The 18044-nt window shown below is 47.8% G+C and overlaps 1 pseudogene; it reads left to right on the top strand.

The window, feature by feature from the left end:
- The first annotated feature begins 2672 nt into the window (after positions 1–2672).
- Positions 2673–17362, top strand: LOC120316027 (annotated as a pseudogene).
- Positions 17363–18044: the final 682 nt, after the last annotated feature.

The raw sequence follows: 18044 nt of genomic DNA on the forward strand, positions 1-18044 counted from the left end.
GGAGGCAAGTTGTTCCACTAATTAATAGTTGTGTCAGGAAACTTCTCCTTAGTTCTAAGTTGCTTCTCTCCTTGATCAGTTTCCGTCCGTTGCTTCTTGTCCTGCCTTCAGGCATCTTGGAGAATAGCTTGACTCCCTCTTCTTTGTGGCAGCCCCTGAGATACTGGAAGACTGCTGTCATGCCCCCCCTCCTCCTTCTAGTTGAACTAGAAGACCTCCAAGGTCTCTCTCAGCCATATGATTTTATGGAAAAGTGCTACGAAAGATTTATGGCTTATATCAACCTTTGGTAACAAACTTGGTTATTGGTCCTTCTTTCTCGATTGGAACAATTCCCAGCAGGAAGCAAGAAACCTGAACCTGATCAGAATCTGATCCCGGTTTAAAGTTGTCTCAGGGAGTTGTTATTTGATTTCAGGTTCTTTAACTCCTTTGAAATCTGGGCAGATGGTGTAATGGCTCTTTTCCAGGCTGCAGGTTGCACACCAGAGATAGTGACTGTCCTCTGCACTAGAGTTCTCTCACCCCATTTGAAGGAAGTTCTCTGCTTTTCCCTCTCTTTGATCCTGGAGCCTTTTGCCAATATTCGCAGCTTCCTCCCCCTTTATGGGCAGAATCCAACTGGTCAATGCACCTCCCTGCAAATATATAAAGTTTCCCTTTTCAGGATCATTATTTGTGTGATAGTGTGCGATAGGATGCAGTTGGTCATTTCTGAAACGGCTTCCCTCTTTGGAATAAGCAGAAGGTGATGTTTACAAGCAGTCCTGTTAAATCTGAGCAACGGGTAAGTGTGCAGAATTTTAAAAAAATCAGTGTTTTTAGAGAATTGGAAGATGATTTTCAGGAAAGGGACTAGAATGTCTTGATTTTTTTTCTAGCCTATTAGTCCTGTTCCAGGCTAGACATATGTAAAGAGAAAATACCAAACTTATTTGGAAACTAACCAAAGAGAGAAGCAACCTAGAACTAAATTTCCTGACAGCTAGAACAAGTAATCCAGACATGTCAAACACAAGGCCTGGGGGCCAGATGCGGCCTGTGACGTGGTTTTATGTGGCCCGCAAAGCCATCCTAGAAACAGTGAGGGAATGGCCCCCGCTGCCTTGGCCTGGCCCAGGCCGGCCGGGAGCCAGTGTACAATTTTGTGGTGACCATCTATGCTGAAATGCATTCAGTCTTAGCTCCACAAGGCGGTCTGGAAACAGCAAGGGACCGGCCCTTGCGCGTTGGCCCCGTCCCCTGAGTGCATGCTGGGGAGGTGTCACTCTTTGTGAGGAATGAAGAAATGCACCATCACCTGGAAGTAGCCAATAAATGGCCCTCACCTACTTCACATATCCGGGTTGATGGGCTCCAGGGGAAGGGTTTCAGCAGGCTCTTCCAGTGGACCATGCCTTGGCGCTTGCCCTGGTCCCACCCCCTTCTGCCAGAGACCCTCAGATCTGTCCCACTCCTGCCCAGGCCACCACAGGCACCCTTGACACGAATGATGTAGAGCTGGCCACGCCCACCCAGTAGGCCACACCCACTCCAGCCACGCCCACCCAGTAGGCCGTGCCCACCCTGGCCACACCTACCCAGCCTCCCCTGAGGACAACCGCAATGCTGATGCGGCCCTCAGTGAAATTGAGTTTGACACCCCTGAAGTAATCAGTGGAACAATCTGCCTCCAGAAGTGGTGAAGGCTCCAACACTGGAAGTTTTTAAGAAGAGACTGGACAGCCATTTGTCTGAAATGTATAGGGTTTCCTGTCTGAGCAGGGGGTTGGACTAGATGGCCTCCAAGATCCCTTCCAACTTTATTATTATTATTATTACTACTACTACTGCTGCTACTACTACTAATACTACTACTATTATAAAAATATATGGCTGCCCAGCTCACTCTCAGTGACTCCAGGCAACTTATGACCATTGCAGTATCCACACGGTCATGTGATCAAAATTCAGATGCTTGGCAACTGGCATGTGTTTATGACAGTTGCATTTCCCAGGATCATGTGATCACCTTTTGAGACCTTCTGACAAGGAAAGGCCATGGGGAAGCCAGATTCACTTAACCACCGTGTTACTAACTTAACAGCTCCAGTGATTGACTTAACAGCTGTGGTAAGAAAGGTTGCAAAATAGAGCAAAACTCACTTAACAACTGTCTTGCTTAGTAACAGAAATATTACTATAGTATGTGAGAGAGATTCAACTGTATACTTGGATGATTTAAAGCAGGATCGGAGGAGAAAAATGTTGATTTGGGATTGTTTTACATTGTTATTTACTTCACAAGATAGGGATTGGTACACTAGGGGATTTTGGAATAAGTTAGAAACATATAATATACATAACAAAAACAGTATATAACAACACTTTATTGGGAACCCTGGAGAGGATGTACCAGCAATTCTGTGTCAAACCTGTCCATTCGCTGAGCAAGAGAATCGGTAACCAGGAGTCCTAAGCGGTTCTTCTGGAACCTTGGAGACACATCATAGAGACGAGCGAAGGTGACTAAGTCACTACCTGCTCCCCATTGTTGTCCTCAGCAAAAGAAGAATACCGCCATCACAACAAATCAATGATAAATTGGCATTAGGTGGGCTTATAGAGTAAGAGGAATAATCTCATATTGGTTGTAATTTTTTCCAAGTCCATCCACTTGTCCTACTATTGCAATGCTTTGTCAGCTATGCCTTTCTCTCCGGTGCTGCCTCCTCCTCTTTCCATTAGTCTCCAGTTCTGCTTCTAATGGAGATACAGTGATCATAACCAGCAGTAGCCCTATTAAGGGCAAGCAGTTCCTGGCTGGCCCTGGATCTGTGACAGCCTATCTAGGCATTCCTTATGCCGAGCCTCCCCTGGGAAAGTTGCGTTTACAGAAACCTCTTCCACATCAGCCATGGACTCAAACTTTGGAGGCCACCAGCTATGGCAATTCCTGTCCTCAAAGTATTTACGTGGAGGACCCTGCAGCACCAACATGGAATCCTAAAACACCACTATCAGAAGATTGCCTTTCCCTCAACATCTGGGTACCACACCCACAACCTTCTTCACCAGTGCGTTTTCTTCTGGATACACGGAGCTGGATATGTAGGGGGCACGTCTTCTCTTGACTTGTTCAACGGGGCGTCCTTAGCTGCCACTGAGAAAGTCATTGTGGTCTCTACCAATTATTGCTTGGGAGCCTTAGGCTTTCTTTACTTGCCACCCGCTGCTCCAGGGAACCTAGGCTTATGGGACCAACAGCTGGCCTTGAAGTGGATAAAAGAGAATGCAGCTGCCTTTGGGGGAGACCCTTCTCGGGTGACCATTTTTGGCCAGAGTGCTGGAGCAGCTTCTGTGAATTTCCATCTTCTTGCGCCAAAAAGCCAGGACCTTTTTGCCCAAGCGGTGACGCAGAGTGGAGCAGCCAATGCCTTCTGGGCTTGGAGTTCTCCTGAAGAAACCAAATGGTCATCGCTGGAATTTGTTCGTTTGCTAGGTTGCTCTGAGGACAATAATACCAATGTAGGGCATTGTCTGCAGACAAAAAATGTTTCTGAATTTATTCAGCATCAAAGTTCTAAATACTTGTCAGGTGGCTTCGAACTGAAATTTTCCTTCAGTCCGACTGTAGATGGGGATTTTTTGCTTGGTGATCCAGAAAAGCTGATGGAGGAGGGGCAAATTCAGGTCAAACCTGTCCTCCTAGGAAAAACCTCTGATGAAGGGGGCTCATTTGTCCATGATGTTTTCTCTGACATCAACAAAAGTCTCATCAATCAGGAGCAGCTTCTGAAAGGAATAAGACTATGGGCGCCAAAGGCAACTGAAGATTTTGTTCAGACGGCTGCCCTGAGGTACAGTGAAAGAAATCACAGCCCAGCAAAATACCGCTCTGCTCTGTCCCAATTCTTTGCAGATTGGTTCATTGCATGCTCATTGATTGAAGCTGCAAGAAATTTCAGAAAAGCTGGGAGTCCTGTATATGCCTATTTATTCGCACATCAGCCTTCAGCCTCATTTTGGCCTGAATGGGTTGGGGCACAACATGATGCTGAGATTTCTCACATTTTTGGGACCTTTGAATCAGTGATGCCCGTCAATCAAACGTACACAGAGGCTGAAGCCAGACTGAGCCGTAAGATGATGCAATATTGGGTGGAGTTTGCCAGAACTGGGTAAGTGATTCAGTTTATTTCTATAAATTTGTATTTTAAATTTGTATTTTAAATCCAAGGAAAGCCCATTAAACAAGTACAATTTATTTCTAAGGTAATACAATCATAAAGTAATGCCCACTATTCCTTTGTGTATGTTTACAGGTCACGTTAATACAGGTAATGTTATTATTGTAGTAGTTGTAGTAGTAATAATAATAATAATCCCCCAGTGAGGCACTACCTTGATGTGGTTGTGGGGCTTGTGTGCTCTGAGGAAGATGAGAGCTATGCCAGAGGTTCAACCATACTTGAGAGGTTTTATCAGAGGACTCCGACAAGGAAAATAAGATCAGCACGTTGAGATCAGATGCAAGCAAGCTAGAACTGCAGATGAAAGAAAAGAAGTTGAAGAAAAAGAAAACCAAACAATACCTAACCAAGAATACCACTTAGAAACAAAGAAGACCAAGGAAGCACTGGAAATAATAAAGCAACAAATAACAGCTACAGATCAGCAGATATGAAGCTTGAATTGCAGATTATACGCCAGGGGTCGGCAACCTGAAACGGTGAAAGAGCCACTTGGACCCGTTTCCCTCACAAAAAGAAAAAAATGGGAGCCGCAAAATGTGCGCCTGCGCACACATGCTCACGCGCACACATGCACATGTAACAGGGCTTGATTAAAGAGTGGAGCCTAAGGTGACACATGCACCAGCCCTGCCCCCGTCCAGCTCTGGTATGGACGGCTCTGCCATCCTGGCTTCTCCTCCCCTTGGAAAACATTGCTCTCCCCCCACCCTGCGCTCTCCCTCTTTTGCTGAAGTGGCGAGTGGGGGGCCTGCCTTGGGCACGGCGGAGCTGCTGGAGGCTGAAGGCACGGACCAGGCTATCTTCCATAGTGGCGGGACGGCGACCCCGGGAGCAACAGCTTGCTCATCTCTGCCGGCGCCGGCACCACGACTGCGGAGCCATCTGGTGGTGTTTACACGACCCTTCGTTTGTGTGACTGAGATAGGCAGCACCGCCCCGCCCCGCCCTCGTTTCCCTGGAGCAGAATTGGGACCACGCCAAAGGAGCCGGCTGAAAGTGAAAGTGGTGCCTTGGATTACCGTCCGAGGATGGCACTTCGGAGGAAGGCCGCAGCACGGCACCCTTGCTGGAGAACTAGAGTCAGCCCCACTAACTAACATGTGAACCCTACGCTAAGAAGGGCCCTGCCTAAACTGAGCTCAATCGGACAGGAAAGGTCCAAAGGCTTCTGTGAAGTCAGCTCGGTCATTGGGATCACACGGTTGTGTGGTCTTGGCGCCCCCCCCAAGGTATTAATTCAGCAACCAGGCAGCAGTTGGCTTGCGATAGGTTGGGCAAAACAGGTGGATAGGATTGCAGCCAACGATAGTAGGACATTAGAGCCGCCAACTCTGGTCTCTACCCAGGCGAGTGGGCAAGCGAAACCCTGAAACCTTTTGTGTTCGTTTGCAAAGAGAAGACGCTGGTGGTGCACGGTCCGGACTGTCGGCGTTGCCATGGGACCACCCCCTGTGGTGCCAGCTAATGCGGCATGCTTCTCTTTGCAAACAAACGCAAAAGGTTTCGGGGTTTCACTCGCCCACCTGCCTGGGTGGAGACTCTGTGCCTCCCCTTCTCCTGTGGCCAGGGAAAGAGGGCCGATCCCGAGCCTGTCCTGGAGGACTTTTTAGGCCCCAGATGCCCCCACTCCCCCCTTTGTCAGCCCAGGCACTGCGGCTCCGTAGCAGGAGGGAACCCTCCGGACCTTTGGTACTCCTGGCTTGCCAACAAGACTTGCAAACTTGGCCAGGGAAACAGCACCTTTTGGGGCAGGGGCTCCGAGCAATTGCACGTTTTGGGGAAGGAGCACAGAGGCCTGCAAGCAGGCAGGCAGGCAGACACTGGGCAGCACGAACTGAGCGGCAGCAGGAGGAACATGGGGCCTTGGCTTGTTGCTTATCAAGACCGTGCTCAGTTCGTGCTGCCCAGTGTCTCTTGTTCCGCCACCACTCAAGCCCCTTTTTTGCCGCTGGAAGCATGTCACATTAGCTAGCAGCACAGGGGGTGGTCCCACGGCAACGCTGACAGTCTGGGCCATGTGCCACCAGCATCTCCAGTCCCGAGCCACGAGCCACAGGAAATATCCAGGCCCAAGTTGTCCGCTGGAAGGACACCCCGCCCACGGCAGCACTGCCAAACTGCCTTCTATGCCGCTGGTGTCCCCGGGCTGGAGCAGTGAAAGCCGGTCCAGCTGGTCGTCGGGGTGCGGAACTGGGCCGTGGATGGCAGGCCTTGCTCACCGGCAATTCTGGAGCTTTCCACGCTGACCGATAGGTCTTCCGTGGTGCTCCGCTTGGACTGCCGGCTTCTGGCTGCGGGGCTGCCTCTCTCTGGAGCTGTCTTTCCCCCCTCCCATCTATGTCAAGCCCACGGGGCTTGATAGGCAGACAGCATCCCACAAACCAAAGAAGTTGAACCAATCAATTCAAACTTCTTTTGTGAGAAGTTTGAATTGATTGGTTCAACTTTTTTAGTTCCATTTTTTTTTGGCACTGCACATGGCTGGGAGCCGCAGGAGATGGCTGAAAGAGCCGCATGCGGCTCCAGAGCCGTGGATTGCCAACCCGTGTTATAGGCAGAACCTTCAATTTCAATCCAATCAGAAACGTTTCTGTTGCGTCCTTGGCGGGAAAACAGACACGAGAAGCAGCTGGAGTTCTCAGTTTCTTTTATTCAGCGTTCAGCTTACAGGAAGATGGCTTCAGCTTCGCCCAAACGCCTCGCAGCCTCTTATATAGGCAACTCCCGGGTAATTGGGTTACTTTTCCCGCGCCAGCACCCGCGCATGCGCACGGCGCTGGCGACAGCCTGTCTGGTCCCGGGCAGCTTTGCACCTGCCCGGGACTGCCTGCAAACGCCCGAGCCGTTTGCAAAGGCTCGGGACATAACACCCCTTTCCCCCGGGCTAAAACTACTACCAACATACAACATTTATTTTATATGACATTTTGCTCCCCAGTGCTCCCACTGTTTACTGGCCTTTGCCTTGCCAGCAATGTTATGTAGTCTTCTAGGTACTTAGGAGATTTCTTTGCTCTCTGTGACCTTCTTAGCTGTGGGTTACTGGCATAAGTCCCCTGACTGGAGGGAGGCGTGAGCCTGTTCTCTCTATTGTGCCCTGGTGTCTTCCAAGGACTGTGCCCCGATGCCTGGCCTGCTTGCTTGCCCACCGGGCTCGTCAGGCCAGGGCTTCTGTTGCTTTGTGACCTGGTTGACCTACCTAGCTGTAGACCCTCAGGCCCCTTGAAGTGATAGCCACTGCTGGGCGTCTCTGTAGAACCTCCTAGGTCAGTCCAAGACCTGTCAGGAGGCTGTCCATTCCCTGAACCCCATTCTGTGCTCGGGCTCGTGTGGGTTTCTGTACTTTCCCAAAACTCAGGTGTTCCCTGATTTGTGCTAGGGTTGTTGTAGTCGGGACTTGGTTCCTCGACTAGCTCTGTGTATGTTTGACCCCCTGTAGGATTTGGGGTAAGGTCAGGCCAACTTTGGGGATTGTGTGCCAGCTCTCTTGCGGGGAATGATTTGTTGGGATGCCCCCGGGTATCCTCCGTGACTGGAGTGCTGTGTGACGTGTGTGGAACGTGAGTATGCCCCCGGGGTGACTCCCTGGCTGGAGTAGGCGTGGATGCCTGGTAGTTAGGTAAGCTCATGGAATTCTTGTTCGGAGCTCTCGCGGAACCCTGGGATGGGCCGTTTGTGGCTCCCTCAGTGGAGATGGGCAGTAACTCTTGCCCTTCCCTTTGCTCCAAAGGGTCCCCCTCCCCCCCTGGAAAAGACCCAGGAGTCTCAGCAGAAAAGTCTCGCCTAGAGCGAAGTTGGTCGATGTGCCGACGTAGGACACGACCGTTGTCCAGGGCAACCTCGTAGGAGAGAGGACCTGTGATCCTGGACACAGAAGCGGGGACCCATGTATGACCAGGCCCGTAATTGCGAGCCCAAACCGGGGCACCCACAAGTAGTTGTCTAGGTGCCCTAGGATGTGAGGTAGATGAAGGCAGTCTGTCCGGATGCAACCGGTCAAGTCTAGTAGTAAGTTGGCGCCCCCAACGAAGTTCAGCTGGACTTCTCCCTGTAGAAGTGGACGGTGTGGTGCGATAAGAAAGGAGAAAGTCAGCCAACCTGTGATGCCAGTCCCCGTAGGTGAGTCTCTTCAAGGCGTCCTTTGCGATGCGCACCATGCGTTCCGCCATACCGTTGGTGGACGGGTGAAAAGGCGCAGACGTGGCATGACGAATCAGGTTTGCCTGTAAGAAAGCTTGGAATTCGGAGGAGGTGAATTGAGGGCCGTTGTCGGACACAATGACATCTGGCAGCCCGTGTGCAGCAAAAATCCCCCTCAGTACCTGAATAGTCTTTGCAGTGGTGGTGGATGAGACAGGCACAACCTCAAGCCATTTTGAATGGCTGTCAACAAGGACCAAGAAGAACTGGCCCTGAAAGGGCCCAGCGTAGTCAATGTGCACCCTAGACCATGGGGACTGTGTTTCCTCCCATCTATGCACAGGAGCTTGGGGCATCTCTGGGCGAGATCGTTGGCACAGGTGGCATGCATGCACCTTAGCCTCAATATCTTTATCTAAAGCAGGCCACCACAAGTGGCTTCGTGCAAGAGCCTTCATACGGACAATGCCAGGATGACCCTCGTGGAGGGATTCTAAGACCCTAGTCCTCATTGAGGTGGGAATGACAACTCTGTTTCCCCAAAGCAGACAACCCTGAGAAAGGGACAGTTCGTTTCTTTTGGACCAGAAACTCTGAAACTCAGGACTAGGGCAGTGCTCAGGCCACCCGGACAGGACCCAGGAGCGAACACGTGAAAGTGTGTGATCTGTACCCGTTTCAGCGGTAACATCCCTGGCACTAAGAGGGAGCTCGGGCAAGGCTTGGATTGATAGAATGTTGACAGCTGGCGCGGGGTCAGCTTCTACTACTGGCAGAGGCAACCTACTGAGGCCATCAGCATGGCCCATTTCTTTCCCAGCTTGTGGAGTAATGAAAAATCATATGCAGCACGAAAAGAAAATAGACCACCTAAGCATTCTAGGGGAAATGATGTGGGAGTCTGCTTACGTGTGGTAAACAGTCCCAGCAGAGGCTTATGGTCAGTGAAGACCGTGAAATGCCTGCCATATAGAAAATCGTGGAATTTTTTAATTCCAGCAACAACAGCCAGAGCCTCCCTGTCTATCTGAGCGTAGTTGCGCTCGGCAGAAGACAGTGTTCTGGAGTAGTATGCAATAGGAACCTGAGTTCCATCAGACCTGAGGTGACTCAGGACAGCTCCAACCCCGTAGGGGGATGCATCACAAGCGATGCACACAGGAAGAGACTCGTTGAAATGTGCAAGAACACTGTTAGAAGTGAGCAAGGCCTTGACTTCTTTAAAGCAAGCCTCATGTGCTTGTGACCACAGCCACACAGCTTGTTTGTCTAGTAGCCTGTGAAGAGGCTCAGCTACACTAGCTTTATGTGGAAGAAAAGAATGGTAGAAATTCAGGAGGCCTAGGAAGGCCTGAAGTTCGGCCTTAGACTTTGGCCTGGGTGCTTGTAAAATAGCAGTTAGTTTGGATTCAGCAGGATGAATCCCAGCAGCATCAATTTTGAATCCCAGAAATTCAGTAGAAGGCACCCCGATCTTGCATTTGTCTTTTCTGAGCTTGAGGCCTGATTCCCTGAATCTTAACAGGACAGCCCTAAGTCTTTCAGCTAGAATGTGTGTGGAGTCTCCTGCAATCAAGACATCGTCAAAGTAGGGGCAGACCCCTGGTATACCTCGTAGTGTGTTTTCCATTACGCTTTGGAAAATCCCAGGAGCGACATTCACTCCAAACTGTAGCCTTTTTACTTTAAAGGCCCCCTGTGGGTCACAATGGGTTGAGCTATGGCAGCATCATCATCAACACAGGCAGCTGTTGATATGCTTGAGCTAGGTCAAGCTTTGCAAAAACACGCCCCCCCCTTGAGAGAGGCCAGGATGTGACTGACCACAGGAACAGGATAGGCATGTTGCTGCAATGCCTTATTGAGTGTGCATTTGTAATCAGCACAAATGCGAATGTCCCCATTTGCCTTTAGAGGCGTGACAATGGGGGTCTCCCACGGGCTGGAATCAACAGGTTCTAGGATTCCCTGTTGGATTAGTTTGTCTAGTTCAGTGTCAATCTTACTTTTTAAAGCAAAAGGGACCCTTCTTGCTTTAATCCTAATGGGAGTGACAGTGGGGTCTAGCTTTAAGGACACAGGTGGTCCTTTGAATGTGCCCAGCTGGGGGCTGAAAACATCTGCAAATTCTTTGCAGACTTCCTGTAGGTCGAGTGTTTGTAAGCTGTTGAGTCCTGTGGCGTGTATCCCCAGGGCCTCAAACCAATCGAGTCCTATGAGACTCGTTCGTTCACCCCCTACTACTAATAAGTCTAGTGGACCTTCAAAACTCTTGTATTGCACGTTAAGGGTGGCATCCCCCTTAACACACACTCTTGAGTTCTGAAAATCTGTTAATACAATATCAGAAGGCCTTAACTTGGCCTTAGACCCACTACTGGAACAAATCTTCCTTAATGTATGCAATGAAATGATGGACAGGGCAGACCCTGTGTCTAGTTCCATAGATAATGGAACCCCTTGTAGCTTCACGTTGAGTGACAGCTTTTTCTTCCTGGGCTTGTGTGTGCCTGTTCTACAGATGCTTCTTCGCGAAGCGCAAAACCCTACCCTATTCTGGCTGGGGAATCTGGTACCTTTCAGGCGTTCTTCTTGGGGTTGTGCCTTTCGTCGGCTCAGACACACAGCTGCAATATGCCCTTGTTTGCCGCATGCCCGGCTGGTAGCGGAGCGGAACTTGCAGTCGGTTCTCCTGTGGCGACCTCCACAGCCGATGCACTTGAGCAGAGCCGAAGAGCTTCCCTTCTGGTTCTCTTCCTTCGCGGGGTGTCGACGGTCGACTTCCTCGTCCGGATCCTCCTCGGAATTTCGTCGGACGTCTTCCTGGTGCACGGACGCACCCTCTGCACTGTTTCTGATCGGCCGCATGTTTTTGATGGCGCCGCCTGCTGCTTCTTCTGCGGTGACTTCCCTTAAGGCGTCTTGGCAGGATAATTCTTCCTTGGCAAAAAGTCTCTGTTGTAGCTCTCGATGCCTTAGCCCGCACACGAATCGGTCCCTCAGTCGTTCCTCGAGGTCCTTGAACTCGCAGGGCTTGGCGGCCTTCCGTAGCGCGGCGATGTATTCCTTGGCTGTTTCACTGGACCGTTGATCCCTCTGCTCGAAGGTGTGGCGCCATGAGATAACGGACACCTTTGGGTGGAAGTGCTCTTTCAGCAGCTTCTTCAGGTCTGCGTAGCTTACAGACTCTACTGGAACAGGTGCTACAAGATTTTCTGCGATTTCGAAGGCGTCTTGGCCGCAAACGCAAAGCAGGGTGGCCGCCTTCAAGCTATCTTCCCTCACTTGATTTTCCTTGAAGTAGTTCTCCATTCTGGATACGTAGGACTCCCACCGCTCTGGATGTGAGACGTCGAATTCCGAAAGCCTTCCGATTTTCGCCATCTTCGGATCTTCAGGAGACGGGTCTATCAGCCAGCCGACCCCCGAATGCGCACCGGATTGGCGGGTAGCTGCCGAGTCGACGCCGTTCCTCTTCCGCCGCTCAGGACTCCTCGGGTAAGCTTACACTTCTTCCTTTCCAGGTAGTGCAAGGCATCCCACCTTCGTCGCCAGTGTTGCGTCCTTGGCGGGAAAACATACACGAGAAGCAGCTGGAGTTCTCAGGTTCTTTTATTCAGCGTTCAGCTTACAGGAAGATGGCTTCAGCTCAGCCCAAACGCCTCACAGCCTCTTATATAGGCAACTCCCGTGTAAATGGGTTACTTTTCCCGCGCCAGCACCCGCGCATGCGCACGGCGCTGGCGACAGCCTGTCTGGTCCCGGGCAGCTTTGCACCTGCCCGGGACTGCCTGCAAACGCCCGAGCCGTTTGCAAAGGCTCGGGACATAACAGTTTCTACCAATGTATCAATGGAGAAACTGCAGTGAAACTGACAAAGAAGAAATAGTGCAATTCTGGGAGCAGATATGGGATAACCCAAAAAGATACCATAAGGACACAGCTTGGTTAAAAGAGGTGGATAACAATAACGAAAGATCCAGCAAAAGGGGCAGCACCAGGCAACTACAGGCCAATTACTTGCTTACCAGCAACATTCAAATTGCTAACTGGTATGATAGCTGATGCAGTTCAACAGATTTCTGGTTGAAAACAATCTTTTTCCACTTGAGCACAAAGGAAACTGGCCCAACAGCAGAGGAAGAAAAGATCAACTCCTAATAGACAAAATGATTTTGGAAAACTGCAAGAGAAAGAAGACCAACCTGAATATAGCATGGATTGACTACAAAAAGGCATTCAACCAGTGGTGGGATTCAGATAGGTGAATTCTCTGTGTGGATGCCACTTCCGGAAGTCCATTCTGAGCCTAGGCAACAAAAAATTAGCTAACGGTTCTGCTGAACTGGTGCGAACCAGCTGAATGCCACCACTGCATTCAACTCTCTGCCATGCCACATGATTGGATAATCAAGCACCTAGAAATAACAGGTGTCAGTAGAAGCATCAAGCACTTTGTGCAAAGACTGATGGCACAATGGAACACACAGTTGCAGGGAGAGGTTAATATCAAGAGAGGAATATTTTAAGGAGATTCACTGTCACAGCTACTACTTGTGATTGCACTGATTCCTCTGACAACAGTATTGGATAACTCAGACCATGGCTATCAAACATCAAAAACATCTGCCAGACTATCCCACCTCTGAAGCTGTATGGAAAAACTCCATCTGAAATAGAATCGCTGCTCAACACTGTCCATATATATATAGCCAAGATATTGTAGTGGAGTTTGGATTGGACAAATGTGCCACATTCACTATCAAACAAGGAAAAATAGTGAAAACTGAAGGAATCAAGATGTCCCACATAAATAACATTAAGAGTCTGGATGAACATGATTACTACAAATACTGGGTATCTTTGAAGCTGACAACATCAAGTACAGTGAAGTCAAGAAAAAGATTAGAAGTGAATACATCAAGAGAGTGAAGAAGATCCTAAAGGGCAAACTCAGTGGAGGAAATACCATAAATGCAATCTACACCTGGGCAATTCCAGTCATTAGATACACAGCTGGAATAGTGGATTGAATTCAAGCAGAACCTAAAAGCAATGGATAGGAAGACCAGAAAAATAATGACAATGAATCATGCCCTTCATCCACTCAGTGACATTGTCAGACTCTACTTACCAAGGCAAATAGGTGGGCGTGGACTGTTGCAAGTATATCAGATGGTTGAAGAAGAAAAAAGGGCTTTGGAAGAATATCTAAAGGAGGTTAATTGTCTCACTATTAGGAAGTTTCTCCTTAATTCCAGGTTGCTTCTCTCTTTGATTAGATTCCATCCATTGTTTTTTTGTCTTGCCTTTTGGTGCTTTGGAAAATAAGTTGACCCCCCTCTTCTTTTGGCAGCCCCTCATATAATTGCCATAGTTGTTATACAAATCACTGCATTAATAAGTGAGTCTTATTATTAAGTGAATTGAGCTTCCTCTACTGACTTTGCTTATTGAAAATCAGCTGGGAAGATTGCAAATGGTGATTATGTAAGTAGTAAGTAAGTAGTAAAGCAAGCAGTAATGGGGAAACTCCCAAGATGGAGGGTGGCCAGGGTGTGTGTGGATGGGGGAGTGGATTGGGATTGGCAGATTTCAAGAGTCTACGAGGAGCTGACCAGGGTTTGGATTAGCAGCCCTGCTCCTCCTCACAATCTTTTATGAACAAAAGTTCAGAATCTAACTTTTGATATAGCTGCTCAGTCATAGCAGCCAACGTTCAATATCACTAGAATATCTTTTGGGAAGAGGGTAGATGAAATCTCTAGTGATTTTGAACTTTGAACTCTAGAGATATTGAACTTTGGCTGCTATGACTGAGCAGCCATATGACAAGCTAGATCCTGAACGGTCAGTGAATTGCGCAGATGGTGTCCAAATGAAATCACAGACACTGACATGTACTTGCAGTTTTATATAAAATGTATTTAACAACTATCTAATCTGCAAACAAGAGAGTCAGGCAAACAGAAGCATCATGAGGTAAATCACAGAGCACACAGGGCACACAGAAGAAAAAGGTGAGGAAAAAGGGGAAACTCCCCCCCAAACCCACAGCAACCAATCACAGCACAGGTAGCCTCATGTAGGAGCCAGGACTCTTCAACCAATCAACCACAACTTTGTTCTGGCTCACTGCACAACTGCACTGCTCCAGTTACTCAATTTAAATATCTTAACATGAACTAATGTTGTGAATCTATTACATGTTTGTAAATGTATTATGAATGGTCCCTTTAAGGAATCTGTTGGTATAGGCGAGGGAGACAGTGAACAAGCTTCCGCAGAGCTTCTCAACCTCAGGCACTTTAAAAAGTGTGGACTTCAATTCCCAGAATTCCTCAGCTAACCATGCTGGCTAGGGGAGTTCTGGGAGTTGAAGTCCACATGTGCTAAAGTTGCTGAGGTTGAAAAACACCTCACCAGACACTGATATTCCAGCCCATTGAGTCAGTACAGGCATTCCTTGGTAGTAACTTCTTGTGGTTTTACGTTAAGGCATCTCACGACTGGATTTGAAGTTATGACTGGCTCTTTTATGATGATTGTTAAGCAGATGTGGCAGTCGTTAAGTGAATCCATTTTCCCTAATCCACGTTGTTTGCCAGAATTTAGCAACAACATTGCAAAGCATATTCATATGACTGTGGGAAATCGCAAATGGTAGTAAAAGTGAGCCGGTTATCAAGCACCAAATACTACCACATAACTAAATGGTACGCCCGTGTATTTCTCTCTCTCTCTCTCTCGGTGTGTGTGTGTGTGTGTGTGTGTGTGTGTTTATGAGTGTGTGTTTGTGTGCATGTGTGCGGCCATCATAACTCCAAAAATGAGTCGTACGTACCTCTGGGGAAGCTCATTGTAACTTCCAATGTTTGTTAAGTGACTGGTCATAACTTGAGGACTACCCATATTGTCCTTCTTGAAGCTATATTACTACATATTTTGTACCAGTTGTAGATCAGTGCAATAATTAATACGAAGAAAGTAGCAAAGCAAAGTTCTTCAACTTAGGATGGAGACTTGGACCCTTTCTTATTGTATTTAAAAGCCTTAATAAACCTTCCTGCCAAGTCTCCAACCAGCAGGGGGCACTAACGTCCCCTTTGAGAGTCTCCCTTGGGTGGAGTTTCTCAGATCAAGACGAGTCTCTTTGGAAAATCAGCATCCTTTTCTTCCTCCATAGGAATCCTTCGGGTTTGCTGACCACCGAGGCTGGGTGGCCGCTCTATAATGCCACGGAGCAGAATTTCTTCCTTCTGAATACTGAGTCATCCAAGGAAGTGGAGAAAGAGCCTGATCACGATTGTGGTTTTTTAAAGAGGCATTTTTCAAAGGCTGAAGACCCACGTAAGTTTGGCTATTAGTCCTGTCTTTGGAGGGGAGTGCTTGGTTGATGAAAAAGATATTTCTAAACATCATATTTATATTCAATTTTACAAGTCAAATTTAAAGACCACCCAATTCACTCACAGAGCTATCTCTGAAAATCTTTTTTTTAGGGGGGCAATTTTTACAGGGGCTGGATTTTTTTTTTATGTTGTACTGGGCAATGTGTTGTAATGCTACCACACGTAGAATAGCCCAAAGTACACATTCTGCTAGAACAGCGGTTCTCAACCTGTGGGTCGGGACCCCATTTGGGGTCGAACGACCATTTCACGGGGGTCGCCAAACAACACAGTCCGCCATTTTTTCCCCCCTTTTCCTTAGCTGTGCTAATCCTTTTATTCCATGGGCTTTTGAAAGCCCATAGAATAGACTCTCTTGAATAGAGTCTAATTCTATGGGCTTTCAAAAGCCAATAGGAATTGTCCAGGCTGTCTCTGCCCTGCTGAGCCCACCAAAAATCCCATTCTGCAAATGGTGCTGCAAGTTGTCTGCAGCAAAGGCGAGCTGTCTGGAAGTTTCCACCCCTCCCTGCTGAGCAACTACTAAAAATGTAAGTAAAAGAGGGCCAGGGGTGGGAGGTGGGAGGCTGGTGGGCGCAGGGAGGGTTGCTGGCGCGCATGGGGCCCGGCGGGTGCCTTACCTCCCTTGGGCTGGGCCAGCTGGTGGCCTAGCTGGTGGTCGGCCTGCGCCGTCTCTGCCGCTTGCCAGCTACACCTCGGCTGGCACAGGAGGTAGCACCATGCATGTGCGGTGCTCCCGGGCAGGGAAAGTCCTCAACTTACGACTGGTTGGATAGTCCTCGACTTACGACCGGTTGGGTAGTCCTCGCCTTACAACCATTCGCGGCATTAAAAAGGTTGAGAACCACTGTGCTAGACAGAAGTTCCTTGAGTGTGGGCTCCAGCAAGAGTCCGAAAGATCGGAAGACTAAATCCCTGATCCTGGTGAAAGCCCCAGATTGGATCCTTAGATGGACTTTTAAGTTTAAGATTAAGGCACAAGGTTAGACATCAGGAAATTGTGAGTTGTAGTCCTGCCTTAACCATGAAAGCCAGATGGGTAATTTTGGAGCAGTCACTCTCCCTCAGCCGAACTCACTTCCCAAGATTGTTGTTGTTGGGAAAGAAGAAAGTTGTATTGGATATGTTCTCCACCTTGAATTATTTGTAAAAATAATAAAGGCAGGATATAAACAATAAATAAATTAAATCTGTTATTATACCTTACTACAAAGAATATCCTGGAATCTCTGCTTTGCTTGTTCCTTGAATTGGTCTAATATGAACAGCTTCCACTTAGGTTAAACCCCTTTGAAGATGACTTCCAATCTTAAAGGCACCATTTGAAGACCTGCTGTAGCTACAATTTTGTTGGCTTCAGAATAGCAATTATGTGTTTATTTCTTTCAGGAACCAATCAAGACTTTTCTTAAAAGCCTAGGGGAAATGATGACAAGTTGTGCCAGAGAACCTTCCAGAAGGATCCATCGTTCTTTTATGTGGGAACTTGGAAGAAGAATAAGGAGCCAACTAAAATAGACATAATCTGTGCTGTAAAAATAATAAACTATTACGAGTAATTTGCTATCTCTTAATAAATAACCTCTTTTAATACATACTTTCTGAATTCTTTGGATAAAAATCCTGTTATCCTCACAACAGTGTAAAAGTGCAATATAGAAAAACAAAATAAAGCAAACAGAATTTCTGACTGCCAAAGTTTGCTATAACCTAATGAATTGCAAGTCTTTTTCTCATGCTGCTGAGCTCCTTAAAGCTAAATGGCCAGATTTAGTAGTCTGGGTATTACAATCCAATTTATTCTACTATATACTGATATGGAGAAACCAGTTTAGGCAAGATGCCTAAAGCAGCATATGAGCCATTTAGTTAGAGATGTTTTCCCATGTGCTATAAAAAGATTTTCAATCTCAGGTTTTAGCAGTTACTGGAATCCATGTGTCCTGATTTCGAAAGATCCAAATCCACCTGTTGCCCAATCAGCAGAAGTTCATAGCTTTAATAGTGGGTTCTTCAAAGATTTCCCCATCAACTACTTCCTGAAACCACTTCCATTACCTTCCCTTACCCCAAACTCCCAATGTTTCTCTTGAAAGTTATTTGGGGAAGATCTATCTCCACTCCTTATGCTCTCAATCTGAATTCCATTGATAAAACTGTCAAATATAATAAAAGACGCAGTTGATAGAATGGCCCAAGGAGAAGGCTGAACATACTGCTACTGAAAAGTCTCATGTATCAAATGTTTAAAAAGATA

This window comes from Crotalus tigris, unplaced genomic scaffold, assembly GCF_016545835.1.
Source record: "Crotalus tigris isolate CLP2741 ecotype Arizona unplaced genomic scaffold, ASM1654583v1 scf7180000019205.210441, whole genome shotgun sequence".
Classification (NCBI taxonomy): domain Eukaryota; kingdom Metazoa; phylum Chordata; class Lepidosauria; order Squamata; family Viperidae; genus Crotalus; species Crotalus tigris.